The following is a 12,164-nucleotide window of genomic DNA, read 5'->3' as shown; positions in this document are numbered from 1 at the left end:
ATTTTCACTGTTAATTAAAGAGGGGGTTATAAAGAATGTCAATCTCTTGTTGCATTGCGATGGCAACATCCTGACCAAGCCTGATTGATTGTTGGATGAATTGATTGATTTATTATCATGTGTAGGGAGTAATGTCTCAAGGTAAACTTGCAGGTTGAGTCAGTACTTGGGAAGGCAATTGTAATAATGGCATTTATTTTGAGAGGACTTGACTATTAAATCAGCTTCTATAAGGCTCTGGTCAGACTGTATTTGAAGTAATGCGTGGTTTAGAGCCTAATATCTCAGGAAGCATGTATTGGCCTTGGAATGAGTTCAGAAGAGGTTCACAAAAATTGTGCCAGGAATGAAAAGCTTAGCATAAGATGAATCTTTGAGGACTATAGATTTATACTCAATGGAGTTTTGAAGGATGAGTGGTGATCTAATTGAAACTTACAGACTATTGAATGGCCTAGACAGAGTTGGGAAGATGTTTTCCATTGGTAGGAAAGACTAGGACCCAAGGACACAGCTTTAGAGCAAAGGGAAGGACTTTTAGAATGGAGATAAGGAGAAATATCTTAAGCCAGAGTGTGGTGAATCTGTGGAATTCACTGCTACAGAAGGCTGTGGAGGCCAGGTTATTGAGTATATTTAAGACAGAAATAAGTAGGATCTTGATTGTCAATGGTTACAGGGAGGAAGCAAGAGAATGGAGTTGAGAAACATCAGCCATGATTGAATGGCAGAGTAGACTCAACAGGCTGAATGGCCTAATTTCTGTTCCTATGGCTTATTGTCTTATGGTCTTAAAAGCTTTGTTTGCAAACAGTACAAGCTGATCATAGCAAACAAGGTTGTACAGATCAAAAAGACTTGGAGGCAAAGAGGTTACATTGCACAGGGCATGTGCAAGGCAAAATAAGCATTAGCAAGATCAGCATTATTTGAGGCTAGAGACTCCATTCATCAGTCTAATAACAGCCAGGAATAAGCTGCTCCTGAAACTGCTGGTGTGTGTGTGTGTGTGTGTGTGTGTGTTCAGGCTTCTGTATCTTCTACCTGAAAGAAGAGGTTGGAGGAGATCATTACCAAAGATGGAAGGTTGGCTTCTGTGATGGTTTGGACTGTGCACTCTATCTTATATAGTTTCTTACAGTCCTGGGCAGAACAGTTGTCACACTCGGTGGTTATGCACTCAACCAGTATGCTCTCAGTGGTGCATCAGTATAAGTTATTGAGGGTCCTTATGGACCTGCCAAATTTCATGAGCCATCTGAGGAAGAAAAGGCATCTTGTGCCTTCCTGACTGTCGGATCTACATAGGTAGTCCAGGAAAGGTTGTCAGTTATTAGAACTTGACGCTCTCCACATTTCAACCTCCGCTCCATTGGTGTAGATGGAGGCATGTTCTGCTCCTTTCTTTCTGAAGTCAATGATCGGTTCTTTAGTCTTACTAATGTTCAGAGAGAGGTTGTTCTCATTGCACCACGTCATCAAACCCTATATCTTTGTTCTATATTCTGACTTGTCATTGATATCTGTCTAAGTACAGTGGTGTTATCAGCAAACTTATAGATGGCGCTCGTTTGGAATTTGGCAACAGTCATGAGTGTACAGAGAGTATAAGAGGGACAAAGCTTGGGGGCCTCCAGTATTGAGGGTTATTGTGGAGGAGGTGCTGTTACCTATCTTCACTGATTGTGGTCAATTGGTCAGAAAGCTGAAGGTCTAGTTGCAGAGGGCAGAGCTGAGACCTAGGTCATGGAGTTTTTGAGATCATTCTGGAGGGGATAATCGTGTTGAAGGTGGAGCTGTAGTCAATGAGCAGGCATCATCCATAACCAACTCATCCTACACGGACTCCAGACCACCTTTAAACCAGCAGAGTTCGGAACCGAACAGGCCAAATAATTAACCCTGTCTGACATAGGCATCCTTGTAATCCAGATGTTTCAGAGATGAATGCAGGGCTAGGGAAATGACATCTGCTGTGGACCTGTTACGTCAGTAGGCAAATTGTAAGGGATTGAATCAGGCTAGGAGACTGGAGATGATGTGGGCCATAGCCTCTCGAAGCACTTCATGATTATTGAGGTCAGAGCCATTGTCACCAGTCTAGTCTGAATTTAAGCACCAAAGATTGACAGTTAATAGTTCCTGCTTACCGTGCCAAACATGTTCACTAAATCAACAACCTCTTCTCATGCTGTATAATTTGATGTTTCCTTTCTAGGTTTTCTTTTTTGTGTGTCAGTCTTCATGATTGAATGACAACATGCATTGACATTGTGCCTCTTTTCAGCAATATTTAAAGGCAAAGATGTTTTTCTTACTTTTCCTTTCTGTCTGTTTATCGTCTCCCTTCATCCAATCTTTCTTTCCCTTTCTTTAGTTCTCTTTTAGCACCTAATTTGACTGAAATTCACCTTTTTTTTGTTCTCTGTTATTCTTCTGTTCTTTTTGCAATTCTGTAATCTCATCACTTAAGAAGATAGTCCTGCCATTCACACCCCATTGCCCAACCCCAGTAGTGCCATCAGTGAATTAAACAAATGCCCTGGAGATATGTGCACTGTTGTCTCCATAAGACAATATAATGTCCAAACCTACTATAAGCAAGACCACAGGACATCGATATACTTAGTGTTTTATCTGTAACAGCTCCACAATGATTCATCAGAGCTAGATTCAGAATTCTTGAAGTTCTAAGCCCCTGGGGGGGTTCCAGTCAATCCCCTCTGATCCATTGCAACATTACGAATGTGACTATTCTCTTCGCTACAAAGCCCTTTGCAACATCCTGAGATCGTGAAACTATATAAATGTAAGATTTTATTAACTGAGTTTTAAAATGCCTGAATAATTATGTCTGTAAAAAGCCTACCATTTAGGTTCTGCTTTCTCACAATATTTTGAAATTATGGACAGTTTTTATTCAAAAGTGGTGCTTTCTGCACTGTGGTGAACTTTAGCAGGATGCCTGTATTAACCCAGGACCAAGGCAAAAGGCCCTCAGACCTAGAAATTAAACTGTATTTATGATTCACTGGACAGAATGTGCCAATTTCTGAACAGACCTGAGCGATAATATTATATCACTTGCCACAATAAATAATTCGTCCCATTTATCTCAACACCTCTCCTTTGTGCATTTTCCCTGAATCAAGAAATGGAGGTGGGAGGAACTGGCTCTCATTTCAAAGAGTTTCTGAGCATAAAATAGTGGGTGATTAAGACCAATTTAAGAGTGCAAATTCCCTGGGGTACAACCACCACTCCAAGTTATAGAAGCCAGCTGTGCACCAATGCTATTTTAGCCCTACTTCTGGAAATTAGTTGAAAAACATAGGCCAAGTATAGACCATGCAAGGTCCAAATGTTTTGTTCCAGCAGTACAATGGATCCCTGGAACTTGCAAAAGGAAGAGCTGCATTCAGGTAACACAGGGCAAGCTTTAATTTAATGTAGAATAAATACACTGGAAGCAGTTGGAGAAAGGTTTGTCATCTTGTATCTGGAGTGGATGGGTTGTCCTTTGAGAAATGTTTGGACCGGTAAAGCTTGCATCTGCCATCCTCACCTGGCCTGGGCCTACATGTGACTCAAGGCTGACAGGAATGCGGCTGATTCTGAACTGCCCTCCGAAATGTGGGCCTGGCATGGCCAATGACATCATAATCCAAGAAAGATCAGGAAAAGAAACAAACTCTCCTTTGGGACATATCAAGGAGAAGAGGGCATAGTCCTAAATTAGGGTTAGTCACTAGAGAAGCAATTTTCCACTCAAAACACAGCTGAAATCTGGAGTTTGCTGCTCTGATTTGCCACGGTTGCTGGGGAGCAATTGGAGAGGAATGATTTTGATTTTGATTTCTCTATATTTTAACATCACAAGATCGCATGAGAAACCTCATATCCACTAGAATTTAGAACAATCCAAAGCAACTTATGTGATTGAAACGTTTAAGATCTTGAGGGCTCTCAGCAGGGTGGGGGCATCTAGAATGAAGGTTCTCTGTTTGAAAGTAAGCATTCTCATCTTTAAGGCTGAGATGAGGAGAATTTGTTTCTCATGGAAGGTGAGAGTCCTGGCATAGCCAAGGTCCCTGTACTCTATGCCCCTGTAGGACAGCATGGTGACTCAGTGGTTAGATTAGACTGGTGCTGGAAAAGCACAGCAGGTCAGGCAGCATCTGAGGAACAGGAAAATCGAAGATTCCTGATGAAGGGCTCCTGCCCGAAACGTCGATTTTTCCTGCTCCTCAGATGCTGCCTGACCTGTTGTGCTTTTCCAGCACCACTCTAATCTTGATTCTAATCTCCAGCATCTACAGTCTTCACTTTTGCCTGGCTCAGTGGTTAGCACTGCTGCCTCACGGTGCCTGGGTCCCAGGTTCGATTCCACCCTCAGGTGAACATCTGTGTGGAGTTTGCACATTCTCTCCATGTCTGTGTGGGTCCCCTCTGGGTAGTCTGGTTTCCTTCCACAGTCCAAAGATCTGCTAAATTGCCCATAGTGTCCACGGATGTAAAAGTTAGGTGGATACAGGGATAGAATACAGTCTGGGTGGGCTGCTGTTTGGAGGGTCGGTGTGGACCAGATGGGCCAAGTGGCCTACTTCAACACTGTAGGGATTCTATAGTTCTCTAAGCAAGGGACGGGGAGTGAATGAAGCTGAGATGCTATTCAGTTGTGATTGAATTTAATGGCACTGCAGTGCAGGCGGGATGGACTGAATGGCCAAGACCTATCCCTCAGTGCATATTGATTCCTGATTTGGAGAGCAGCTGTAGTTTGAAAGCTCATGTTACCGGAGACGTTGGCACCAGCTACCACCCAGTCACTGGCTGACATTGATGCTTTCCTGAGGCAGTCGACATTCATAATGTTTCTCATGCAACCTTTTGTCCTGCCAGCCTTTGGCGAAACGTTGACGTGAGGGAGAGTTGAGTGAGCCCTTAAAGTGTAATAGTGTTCCACACAAAATGAGGTGCAACTGGTTCCCAAGGTCAAGGATAAAAGGCATCAGTAGCTGATCATAAGCACATCCAGCAGGGGTTTGTCTTGGAATTCACAGCGATCTGGTTTCAGGCCAATACAACAAGCCAAACAGAGACACGCACAGGAATTCCAGAAGCATGGCATTCCAACTGGAACTCTATCAGCAAACACATCGAGTTGGACCCCATCTACCACCCCTGAGAGAAAGAACAGGAAATGACATCACCACAGGAAATGACATCACCACAGGATATGACATTGCCACGGGAAATGACATAACCAACCCAAAGAAACCCAAACATATACAGTAACTAGAAAGCAGGAATCAGCAGCAGTTCTTTGGCCTGGAGACTCACTGAAGATGTTACCTAGTAGGGTGATGAAACATCTGGAAATGAACCTTCCAGCTCAGTGAGCAAACCTACATCTACATCCATTATGGTTCACTTTGAGGCCAGACCAGGAGGACTGAGTTAAAAGGGAAACTTGGCATCTCCTTCCGGCTCTCTGGAAGATGAAGCTGGTACCATTAACATCATTGTCGTGTACCCCCTGGTGTTGCCCTTGCCCCCACCCCATTGCCCTGTCCATTGCCACCCCTTGCTGCTTGGCTTGTCACCCAGTTGACTGCTCCTCACAAGGAAAGGGGGCATTGAATAAACCAGTGAGGGCTTGAAGGTCAGGAGCAGGGTAAAACCAAGAGGCTCAGCCAGTGGGGTGGTGAGTGAGGCAGCGAGTGAAGCAATCAGGTGTTGGGAGGGCGTCTGAAACACATCAGCATCTCAAGCTGAGGGCATCGATGGAAATAAGTGAGACAGTGATAGAATTGAGGGATTGTTTAATAGTGGGACATCAAAATATCTTTTAAAAGAAAGGGGTATCTTTGGCTGAATGTGCACTGTATGTAATCCCACAGTTACACTTGCAGCAAACACAGCCAAACAGAAATGGGTCCTCATTGTAATGATAACCAAATGCTTGTCCCTGTCACATTTCCAATCTTTGCCAACGTCAAACAAGTGTGGACTAGCTGAGGCCCTCGGGTAGATCCAACAGGGAAGTGAGAGAAAAGCTGAAAATGTGTTGCTGGAAAAGCGCAGCAGGTCAGGCAGTATCCAAGGAGCAAGAGAATCGACGTTTCGGGCATGAGCCCTTCTTCAGGAATGGCTCATGCCCGAAACGTCGATTCTTCAGAAAAAAAGTCCTCCCACAAGTGAGAGAAAAGATCAAGTTCAGGCCTCCAGAATCCCCTGTTAATTCCAGAACTGGAAGCAGCCATCTACATTTCCACATTAGATAAACCTGGTGGAGATCGTATTGCTGCCTTTGGAAGCTCACTGTGCACTAACTGGTAATGGGGTTTCCCAAAATGCACCAGTGGCTACCCATTAAAAATGCTTCATTGGCTGTAAAGTGTCTGAATTTATGGGCATAACCTTTGACCTCAGTTGCTTTGACCTCACTTTATGGGCATAACCTTTGACCTCACTTGTCTGTTTACTTCTGCCTAAAAGTTGTTCAAAAACCGTGCTTCCTCCAGCTGCTGGGGAAGAGAGCTCTAAAAGCTCATGATCTTCTGTAAGAAACAAATTCTCTTCCTCTCAGCCTTAAAGACAAGAATGCTTATTTTCAAACAGAGAACCTTCATCCTAAATAGTCCCATCCAGTTGAGAGCCCTCAAGGTCTTTCAATCACATAAGGAGAGGATGCCAAAAACGATTGACAAGGATGTTACCGAGACTGGAAGTTTTGAGTTATAAAGAGATGATGAATAGGCTGGGACTGTCTTTTTCCCTAGAGCGTAGAAGGCTGAGGGGTGATCTTACAGAGTTTTATGAAGTTATGAGGAGTATGGATAAGGTAAATAAATGAGGTCTTTTGTTCTAAATTCCAGTGGATACAAGGCTTCTCGTGCCATCAAGTGATTTTCAATTTGTTACATATTCATATACGTGACTTGTTTCATGAGCTGAACCGTGAATTCTTATTGGACATTAGCCCTAATCCTATCTTATTAACCGTAACCCTATTGCAGGCACCAGGAGGTTCCGACCTCAGCTGGAACCTTCTGGGTCGAAGGTTCAGGTTTGAAATTGAATGGGTAATCCGGATGTAGGTCGTTCCTCACTGCAGGGCTGGTGCCACTGGTAATGGCCCCCACGCACCTTCAGAAATGTCTACGATCAGACAGAAATGGCCCAGCCGTTTAACAACACCTCATTAGCTGCTCTCCTCCAGGCCATCCACAAGAGAAATAAGTTCCTCTCCCCCAGAGTTAGTGGCAAGACATTGTCAACCCTGGCAGCTTGGCTTGAGGTTTGCAGAGCGGGTCAATACCAGTGTCCCTCATGAAAGGACAGAGCTCCAACACATGATCTCCTGGCTCTGCAACAGTAAATGGCATCATCTACTCACTGCAAGGTGGCACTGTCGGGGCATCACTCAGTCTGTGTCATAGCACAGGCATGTCACATTGGGAAATCGGCTGAAATAGGGGATTGAAAGGCTGATAGCCACCTTATGCTGTTAATGTTCCTGACTGTGCACTTTCTAAGGAGAAAGTGAGGAGTGCAGATGCTGGAGATTAGACTCAAGAGTGTGGTGCTGGAAAAGCACAGGAGGTCAGGCAACAACTGAGGAGCGGGAGAATCAACATTTTGGTCATAAGCCCTTCATCAGGAAGGGCTTACGTCCGAAACATGGATTGTCCTGCTCCTCAGATGCTGCCTGACCTGCTGTGCTTTTCCAGCACCACACTCTCGACTGCACTTCCTAATCCCTTTCTGCAGAGTGCTCAGAGCCTGGTCTTATGGTCTGGGCCAGAGCCCCTTCAAAACATTTCAAGAAAGAGCCTGGACCCTAACTTTTGATGGTTGTTTTAGGCAGATGTAAGACAAATATTCCAGGAATGATGCAACTGGTCAAACTACTTAGTTTTAAGCAAAATGGAATTTATTTACAAGATTACTGAATGAAACACAAACAAAAGAGAATAGAATACCGAATAACTTAATCTATCTGAAAACCCAATCGATTATCCCAACTTAATGATGCTGTTGCAAGACCTGCACCAATCCCCATAAATACCCTTTGGCAAGAAAGATAAAATCAAACACAGAGTCTTACAGGAGAGATGTTACAGAGAGAGGACCAGCATGGACCTACTTCTTTGTGTCCAACAGCTTCAACAACACTACTTCTTGCTAACCAAATCGAAGCAGAGAAAAGCTGAGCTGGGAGAACTGGCTACTCCTCTTTCATTGTACAAGTGTTTTTTTAAAACTTGAAAGCCTTTTTCCTGAGGCAGTATCTGTTAGCCATAATGAAATTTGCCCTAAAACCCTTCAAAGTTTGACTTTTCAGAGTCTGTGTCTTTTACGACCTCTATAGAAACAAATTCTAAGGACAACATAACCTTGTTGAAGGAGCAGCATCATCACACTGGCATGTCTAGAAATCTACATAGAGCACTCAAACATCCACTGGCACCACTCTCAATTCTTTATCTCAGTTTCAAAGACAAGGTCACAGACAACAGGAGGGGACAGGCCGAAACTGGCAGACTGGTGCTGGATGGACAAATCCTCTTACCTTTCATAGAACTGGAATGGGACTGGCTCTGCACTGATGGGGAGACATGGTGTTAGGGTGTCAAGAGGATAGTGAGGAAGGCTGCAGTCTGATCTTTTCTGCAGTGTCTCACATTGGTCTCCATAAAGGAGTCTGCATCTTCACCAACCGATTGTCTCTAAACCATCGCAGGGACTAAGAAACACCAGAAAAAGGCAAAAGCACCAGAATTGAATTGAATTGAATTATTGCCACGTGTACCAAGGCACAGTGAAAAGCTTTGTCTTGTGAGCAATACAGGCAGATCACAGAGTTACATAGCATAGATAAGGAAATAATGGGTAAATAGCAGCAAAAACAAAAACACAAGTAAAGGCGAACGCTAAGAGTTTGTGAGTCCATACAGTTTTCGAACAACAGTGGGATAGAAACCTTTTAGAAACCAGCTGGTGCATGTGTTCAGACTTCTGTACCTTCTCCCTGATGTAGAAAAGCATTACCAGGTTGGGATGGATCTCTGAGAATGCTGGCAGCCTTTCCTTGATAGCGGGTCTGGTGGATGGATTCTATAGATGGGAGGTTGGCCTTTGTGATTGTCCGGGCTGAGTTCACCACTCTCTGTAACCGTCTCCGATCTTGAATGGTACAGTTGCCAAACCAATTGCAATACCAGAAGCTTCACCCTCTCCCATTACCACTGCTGAGGATATCTCAGAACGAGTACTTCATGTGCTTTTTGATCTGTTAGTCCAAGTAACATTTACCACAGGACGTTGGGTTTGTATTCAGTCAGTTATCCGGATATTTATTAACACCATTTATAATAATATGACATCTCAAACCTACATGTACAGTTTTGGATTCTGGGTAATCCAAGGTGGAGGATGGGAAAAAATTGTGGCTGAAAGAGCTGTTCCTTTTTTTGAAGTATTTTAAGTGTTGCAAGTGATTTCCTTGAATTTCAGGAGTAGCAATTACTGTTTCATAAGCTGTTGCAACATTTTGGAACCTTGACGAAAAGAAGATCAAAACAATAGCACTTTTGAAAGGAGGAAGACAGACAAAAGGCAGAGACCATATGATCAGTGAGGGAGAGAGAGAAAGAAACCTACAGAGCTAATTGACACAGCAGTGAACCTGCACAGTTCCTGCCTTTGCTGTTTGAGTTAATGCATTTCTGGACATGGGAGTGCGTCTAATGAAAATTAACAAATAGCAAATTTCACAGCTGACCTTGGAGGAACAGGTAAGTGCATAGTTTGTAACACATAACCTTGCTGTAAGTCTACAGTATGAGTAGAGTGGTTATATGATTATATGTTTTATTGTGATCTGTCTCTTGATTAAATTTTAAAAATATAAACCATAAGTACTGTTAGCCTGGAGCACTTTTTAGAGCAAAAAGATGGTATTATTTTCTGGATCTGTATTGAATTGAATTTATTATCATGTGTACCGAGGCACAGTGAAAAGCTTTGATTTGCAAGCAATACAGGCAGATCACCTAAATAAGTAAATAATAGGTAAACAGCAGCAAAACAAAAGCATAAGTACAGGTGAATGCAAAGAGTTTGTGAGTCCATTCAGTATTCTAACAACAGTAGGGTAAAATCTGTTTTGAAACCGGCTGGTGTGTGTGTTCAGGCCTCTGTACCTTCTCCCCGATGGTAGAAGTTGTAGAAAAGCATTGCCAGGGTGGGATGGATCTTTGAGAATGCTGGCGGCCTTTCCTTAATAGCGGGTCAGGTAGATGTATTCTAGAGATGGGAGATTGGCCTCTGTGATTGTCCGGGCCACGTTCACCACGCTCTGTAACCATCTCCGATCTTGAATGGTACAGTTGCCATACCAGGTAGTGATGCATCCAGACAGAATGCTCTTGATGGCGCGCCTATAAAAGTTGGCAAGGGTATTCGCCGTCATGCCAAATTTCCTCAGCTGCCTGAGGAAGAAGAGACGTTGCTGGGCCTTTGTACCCACTGCATCCACGTGAAGAGTCCAAGAAAGCTTGTTGTTGATGATCACTCCCAGGAGCTTGACACTCTCCACTCATTCCACCTCTGTGCTGTTAGTGTGTATGGGGCAGGGGGCATGAGTAACATCCGCCAAAAGTCAATAATGAGTTCCTTGGTTTTTCTGGCTTTGAAAGCTAGGTTGTTCTGAGTGCATTATTTTTCCAGGTCTTCCACCTCCAGTCTGTAGTCTGTTTTGACACCATCTGAGATTCAACCGACTATGGTTGTGTCATCAGCAAACTTGTAAATGGCATTAGTCTGGTATTTGGCAACACAGTCATGGGTATACAGTGAGTACAGTAGGGGGCTGAGTACGCACCCCTGGGGGGCTCCAGTGTTGAGTGTTAGTGAGGATGAAATATTGTCCCCAATCTTCACTGATTGTTGGCTGTCGGTCAGGAAACTCAGGATCCAGTTGCAGAGATTGCGGCTTAGTCCAAGATCACTAAGTTTAGTAATCAGTTCAGTGTTAAAGGCTGAACTGTAGTAAATGCATAGGATTCTTACTTAGCTGTTCTTGGTGTCAAGATGTTCTAGGGGGAGTGAAGGGCAAGTGTTATGGCACCTGACATGGATCTGTTGGTCCAATAGGCAAATTGGAGTGGATCAAGAGTAATGGGGAGGATTGTGAAGGAGCAAGGCTGACCTTCAGTTAGTGATGTGCTCTTCTTGTCAGATGTGAATTTAGGGACAGTTTCCATGTTATTGATGATTATGTTTGCAGGAAGTGTTTTTGGTTGTGAATCCTATCAGATTGCATGAGTTGGTTGGAGTACCAGTTAGAGGCAATGAGGAATTTCCAAGAGCTGGAGAGTGTGATGGATGGCAGTTATAAGAAGGGAGAAAAGCCGCAGATACAGTAACATAGATGGGTTAACTCCAGGAAAGGTAAGAGAGGTAGGCACCTAGTACAGGAGTCATTTGTGGATATACCCATTTCAAACAAGTATGCTGTTTTGGAAAATGTAAGGGGTGATGGATTCTCAGGGGAATGTAGCACAAACAGCCAAGTTTCTGGTATTGAGACTGGCTCTAATGTAACGAGGGATACGTCAGATTCCAAGCAATCGATTGTAATAGAGGACTCTCTAGTCAGGGGCACAGACAGATGTTTCTGCGGCCAGCGGCGAAAATTCAGAATGATGTGTTGCCTCCCTGGTGCTAGGATCAAGGGTATCTCAGAGAGGGTGCAGAATGTTCTAAGAGGGGAGAAGGACCAGCAGGAGGTCATTGAACACATTGGAACTAACAACTGAGGAAGGGAAAAGGATTCGATTCAGAAGGGAGAATATAGAAAGTTGGACAGGAATTTAAAAAGGAGGTCCTCACAGGTAGTAATATCTGGATTACTCTCGATGCTTCGAGCTAGTGTGGGTAGGAATAGGATGATAGAGCAGATGAATGTATGGCTAAGGAGCTGGTGTATGGGATTCACATTTTTGGATCATTGGAATCTCTTCTGGGGTAGAAGTGTCATGTACAAGGATGGATTGCACCTGAATTGGAAGGAGACTAATACACTGGCAGGGAGATTTGCTCGAGCTGCTCGGGAGGATTTAAACTAAAAAGGTTGGTGGGGGGAGCTACCCAGG

The sequence above is a fragment of the Chiloscyllium punctatum genome, chromosome 17 (genome assembly GCF_047496795.1).
Source record: "Chiloscyllium punctatum isolate Juve2018m chromosome 17, sChiPun1.3, whole genome shotgun sequence".
Taxonomy (NCBI): Eukaryota; Metazoa; Chordata; class Chondrichthyes; order Orectolobiformes; family Hemiscylliidae; genus Chiloscyllium; species Chiloscyllium punctatum.
This window is presented reverse-complemented; position numbering follows the sequence as displayed.